Source organism: Trichechus manatus, unplaced genomic scaffold (assembly GCF_000243295.1).
Source record: "Trichechus manatus latirostris isolate Lorelei unplaced genomic scaffold, TriManLat1.0 scaffold00008, whole genome shotgun sequence".
Classification (NCBI taxonomy): Eukaryota; Metazoa; Chordata; class Mammalia; order Sirenia; family Trichechidae; genus Trichechus; species Trichechus manatus.
In genome coordinates this window covers 6,399,979-6,406,367 of record NW_004443944.1, presented here as the reverse complement: position 1 = coordinate 6,406,367, position 6,389 = coordinate 6,399,979, and positions in this window count along the sequence as shown.

Genomic DNA, 6,389 nt, shown 5'->3' with positions numbered 1-6,389 from the left:
AAAAAAAAAAAAAAAAAAGCAGCCCAATGGGAGAGATGCAAAGCCGCCAACAGGACGAGCCCACATTATTTTAGTTTTTTTTTAAAATGTTTTCTGTCCCTCAGGGAGGGACAGAGGGAAAGACGTCCCTTAACTTTCCACATAGCACACTTCTGCCTGCTCAGCTCCTTCCCAGTAGATATAACTACATACCAATGGCTACCAACAAAGGCAAAAGAGGGGAAAAAAGGTGTAAGTATCTGTCAGTATCCAAAACAGACCCCCAAAACAAGGCTCCCAAGTGGTCTATCGGCAAGGACTGCTGGGGGTGAGATTCCAGCCGAGGGAACTGAGGGATAGGGGTGGGGTGGAGCCCCTCGGCCTGGGACTGAGGGTGGGGGAGCCAGAGAGCAGGTGGTCTCTTTGTGGCCCGGGAGGGTCTGACGCTGCACTGTGAATGCCCTTGGCAGGGCAGGAGGGGCGCCTGGCCGCCCCACCGAGGAGCGCTAGGTGATGTCCAGGTGTCAGACAGACATTTCCCCCGCTGGGCACCAGCCTTCCCGTCGCCTGGGGCGTGGGGGACACAAGGCCAGATGTTGGGGTTGCCCTATGATAACCAATGAACCTTTGCCTCTTTGATACCACTGGGCTGGACAGCCAGCCAGTCCAGGGAGGAAGGCGTCCTGTCTTGACCTCCATGTTACCGTCCAGCCAACAGGACAGCAGAAGTGGATCTGAGGGTACTGGCTCACTGTCCTGCTACCCAGCCCGGGATCAGGGCTCGGACCATTCCCTCCGACTGTGGTGCCCCTTACGGCTAGCTTATGACAATCCTTCTTCTCTCCCTTCTTGCCTTCCTTCCCTCCATCCTGCCTTCCTTACGTTCATCCATCATTCCATCCATCCATCCATCCTGCCTTCCTTTCATCTCTCTGCCTGTCCATCCGTCACCTGTCCATCTGTCCGTCCATCCTTCCTTCCAGCCATCCAACCATCCCACTAAGTGCTAGGACCAAGACCAAACTCAAGAACGACGTCCCTGATCTGACCCTACTTCTGGTGGCACGCACACGTACACACACACCCCCTCACTCCAGGCTCCCACTGCACACTGTGCTTGCCCGTCACACACCTGTCACACTCACGCCTTGTAACTCTTCTTACCTGCCTCCCTCTGGGGGTGAGCGTCTCAGGGATGGCACATGTCCACTAAGCTGTCATCCCCCATCTCTGTATTCCCCCAGCCAGGTCTAGACTCCTTTCGTGTCTGCCCCAGGGCAGACAGAAGCATCTAGAAGCACTAGGGGCCACGAGCAGTCAAAGTGCTTTAATTAGACAATAAATACAGGGTCAGGTTTAAAGAACCTTTTAAAAACAAAGTATTAACTCCACATATCCCACCTGTGGGTGCTTCTCCTTTGAGATGGCGTGATAGTCTGTGTTAGTTTACAAGGATCACTCACAGGGGGTGAACTGCCTTCTTACACCCCATCGGTGAGGAGGTGTGCGGAGTCTCATTCCTGGGGCCTCAGGAGTCCCCTGAACAACACGAGCACGCGCCTTCACTCTCTGCTTCCTGGGGTCACCTTTCCGGAGGTGGCCTCCCAGGGGCTGCAGCTCCAGGGAGGGCGAGCTGGAGGGGAAAGGGCGGTGAGACGTGGACTCTGGGGAGAGCTCGGCCTGGATAATCATTTTAGAACCTCATGATTAAATGCTCCTTCAGTAAGAGAAGACAAAACAGCGCCTTTTATCTTTCTTGCTATTATCCAAATGGAAAGAACTAATGGGTTTTTTTTTTCCTTTTGTCACTGGCATTGAACATCTTTAAACACCCACTGTCAGCAAAATATCAATCACCGTTGGAGAGATATTGGCAGAATGGGGTGAATTCCCGATGACAGAGCCGCTTCTGTCAGTGGACACGACGAGGCGCAATGGAAAGTCACGATAAAGCAAAAGCGTTCTGTTAATTGAGGCAAGCAGGGGACAAGGGGGCTGGGATAGCACAGGGGAAGCGTGTGTGTCTGTCAGTGGGAGAGGGAACTGCCCCAACCCTTATTGGAGAAGATTCTGGTAGCACCTATCAAAATCAGGAGCCCTGGTGGCGCAGTGGTTAAGTATTCGTCTGCTAACCAAAAGGGTGGCAGTTTGAAACCACAGCCACTCCTTGGAAACTCTATGGGGTAGGTCTACTCTGTTGTACAGGGGCGTTATCAGTTGGAATCAACTCGACAGTAATGGATTTGTTTTTTTTTTTTTTAATGAAAATTAAGGAGTTCCTGAGTGATGCAAATGGTTTCCGTGGGTGGCTGCGAACCCAAAGGTTGGAGGTTCAAGTCTACTCAGAGGTGCCTCAGAAGAAAGGCCTGGCGATCTACTTCTGAAAAATCAGCCTTTGAAAACCTTCTGGAGCACAGTTCTACTCTGCCATGCATGGGGTTGCCATGAGTTGGAATCGACTCAAATGTTTGGTTATCAAAATTAAAAATGCACGTTGCCTTCCAAATCAGCCATTTTTACTTCCAGGACCCTATGCAATGGAAACAGTCACAGAAGGGCCCAAAGACACGTGTGTACAAGGTATCACTACAGGCGTATTCTCAATGCGAACAGCCAAAGACCATCGAAATGTCACCAGACAAGTCCTGGTGTGCCACACTTCGGAATACAAGGTGACCACTTAAAACCAAAAACACCAGACCAGTTGTCATCGAGTTGATTCTGAGGCATGGCAACCCCGTGTGTGTCAGAGTAGAACTGTGCTCCATAGGGTTTCCAACGGCTGATTTTTTGCAAGTAGATTGCCAGGCCTTTCTTCTGAGGTGCCTCTGGGTAGAAATGAACCACCAACCTTTTGGTTAGCAGCTGAGCACGTTAACCTAGGGACTCTGACCACTTAAAAGCAGGATGTAAATCTCCATCCGGCTTTCAGCTTGGGTCTACCCCACTACTGACATTTTGGGCTGAGTAATTCTCTGCTGAGGGGTAGGCGCTGTCCTGGGCATCGCAGGATATTCAGCAGCATCCCTGGCCTCCACCCATTAGAAGTCAGTACCACACCCCGCCCCAACCGAGACAACACAGAATACGTCTACACATTGCGAAGTGCCCCACACCAGAGGTTGGGGGGCACAGACAAAACAGCCGTTGATCAAGAACCACTGACTGGTCCGTAGCTACTGATGATGGACAGATGTTAGCAATCATCACTGAGAGGAAATACTGACACTAGAGAGCAGTATATAAAATATTGACCCATTTTATAACAAAAACTAAGACAAAACTCCCAACTGCCAAGATGACTACTTCTGGAAGATAAGAACTATGCTGCTTAACTGTTTATATTTCTATATTATTTGCAAAGGAGCCCTGGTGGCGCAGTGGTTAAGTGCTTGGCTACTGACAGGTCGGCGGTTTGAACCCGCCAGTGGCTCCACAGAAGAAAGATGTGGCAGTCTGCTTCTGTAAAGATTCAAAACAAACCAAACCCGTTGCCATTGATTCCAACTCATAGCGACCCTACAGGACAGAGCAGAACTGCCCCATAGGGTTCCCAAGGAGCAGCTTGTGGATTCGAACTGCTGACCTTTTGGTTAGCAGCTGAGTTCTTAACCACTGAGCCACCAGGGCTCCTCAACAAGCCTAGATAATTGTAGTTTAAAATACCCCTTACTGATATACCAAGGACCCTCTTGCGTGCGTGCGTACGCGCCAACGAGCTTCCGAGCAGCGCTGACAATGTGGCTCAGAGGGCCTCGCCACTCGGGGGCTCCGTGTGCTCCCCGGAAACCAGCAGATGTTTCTCTCAATTACCGATTTTCAAGAGCCTGGTGTTTTCTGACATGAGCAGGGCCAGGCGAGGGGACGTGCAGCGGCTCCATCTCCAAGCCTCTGGACAAAAAGCACCGCTCTGAATCGGGGGCACAATGCAGCGGTATTTAGCCGCCTCTCAATAGCTCCTCACTGAGCCGAGGGGCCTCCTGGATGCCCGCCGCGTGCTGGAGGGCCTCGAGGGTCAGCCGGCACCGCTCTCGGCCTGGCGGCCTTCCCAAGGGGCCAGGCAGGCAGGCGAGCAGGAGCCGGCCAAGGGCGGACGTCAGGAGAGGCTGGAGGTGATGGAGGCTCTGCATGGGCTCCCGCCCCTGATCCACCGGCACTCGTGGGCAGTGGAGTGCAGTGGTCAGGGGGAACTCTGGGGTGCCTGGAGCGCCCAAATCTGCTCCGACACTGGCCAAACGTGTGATGACTTCAGGGATGTAATTTCACTCTCTGTGCCTCAGTTTCCTCATCCAAAAAAGGGGGATACACTAGCCCACCTGGCGTGGCTGTCAGTGGATGAAGTGGGAGGACTGGATACACTCTGCGTGCAGGGCATGCCTGGCGCAGCTGAGGCTCGACGAACAGCCACGGTCATTATGGGGGCTCCTTGCCAGAACAGCAGCCGGCCACCCTGGGCCCCCATATTCACCCCTAACTGCCTACTGCTGCTGCACACGCCTGTCAGCCCGCCAGCCTCCTGGTCCACCTGCCTCCCCCTCCTCCTGTCAAGCCTTGGTGGCCCCATGAGCTCCTCTAGCCACCCCAGCCCCTACGGTCACCTCCTTCTCTGGCTTGCTCAGGCACTTTGAAGCCCTCCATGTAGCTGGTGGTTATTGTGTAAATACCACCCAGCACATACCTGCTGTGCCTTCTATGAAAATACCTTGGGTTACGACTTCGCTTTCCTAGGTCTGTGTCTGGTCAACAGGGCCAGCCTGACCACTCCACGCAGATGATACCTTCCCGTCCTGCAGCCTCCTCAGATCCAGCACAGTCTGGGCAAGCAGGAGCCCTTCTCCCACTTTTCTTGGCCTGGTGGGCTCCTCTTCATCCTTCAAAGCCCAGTCCTGGACACCCCAGAGCACCTTCTACATCTTTCTACCAAGGTGCCAAGACCAGAGCACCGCCAGGTGGGGCTCCCAGCCCCCAGGACACACTCAGCCAGGCAGGGAGAAGCTCGCCACCCCAGAGGCAGCCCAAGGACTCCAGGTGGGGCCTGGCCCTGCTGCCCTCAACCTAATGTCCTTGAGCAATTCCTTCACCAGCTCCTTCCCCACCGCAGGCCCCATACCCACAGAATTCGGCGGGAAAATGGTTCTCTGTTGCCGGGGGTGCGGTAAACCCACAACAGAGCCAAGAGCCACCCTCGGTATTGCAGTCTGTGACAATTTGCAGAGGCGGCGTCCCCACCTGCCTTACCAAGCCCGCCGCTCGGCGCCTGAGGAACGGGGCTGGATGGAAGGACACCTGCTCTCAGACAGCCATATGGGGAGCAGAGAGACCCACAAAACCACGACTGTGCCCCTTTGGAATGCGACATTCAGCATCTGCCCTTGATCCCCCCACGCCAGGGAGCTGATGGTGCCTGACTTGATCTGGATCTCTCCTCGGAGGCTTTTCAGTCTGATGCATTCTGTCAAGGAGCAAGGACCTACCATGCACCCTCTGCGTGCCCGGCCTTGAGCGTGCGGCTGGCTGGAGGCTGGCCCTGGGAAGCTGAGGTTTTCCAGGACAGCCGATGGCTTTAAATTTGACTGCATCTGACCTTCCCAGGGTGAGACGATCAGCTAGATCTGTGCCCCCAGGAACCTGGCTGGATTCTATCCAGGCAGATCTACAGTCAGTGACCCGAAATCTCCCAAAGACACGTGACAACAGCAGATGCTCGTTAGTACATTATGTACGGGTTTCTGTCCACTCACTTCCCACAGCCCTCCCAGAAGGCCTCCTGGTGTTACCATCATCCCCATTTCGGGAGGACGAAACTGAGGCTCGGAGAGGCGAAACAACGTGCCCAAGATCACACAGGCTTACTGGCAGTGCCGGGACTTCAACCCACGCCTGTGACCGGAAGTCTGACTTCATCTTGTCACACAAGTGGACGAGAAAGTCCAAATGAGGCAACAGCCACAAACCGCAGCCCCTCCTGAAAACCCCGGCTCCTAACACCGGCATTAATGCCCTTGTTCCTTCTGCCTCCCTAAATCTCTCCCTCTCCCCCCGTTGTGTGTGTGTGTGTGTGTGTGTGTGTGTGTGTCTGTCTGTCTGTCTGTCTGTCTGCCTCTCTCTCGTGTATATGTGTGCCTGTCTCTCTCACTGGGGTCTAAATTTGTCAAATCTCTCCCTAGGTCTCTGTCTAGGAGTCTCTTCCTCTCTCTCTCTCCTCAGACAAAAAACAAAACAAATTCCAAGAGGAAGTTACAAACCCCCCAGAGCCCAGCCCCCCTCCCCGCCCCATGCCCACAGGCAGGGCTATTCCACCCCTAGCATCATTTCCTTTTGAAACATGTTCCAGAAACAGAAAATCTCAAATGATGGGAACACTGTCCTCTGAGGGAAATAAGAGAAGCTCATGAAGGCGTCTTCTCTCC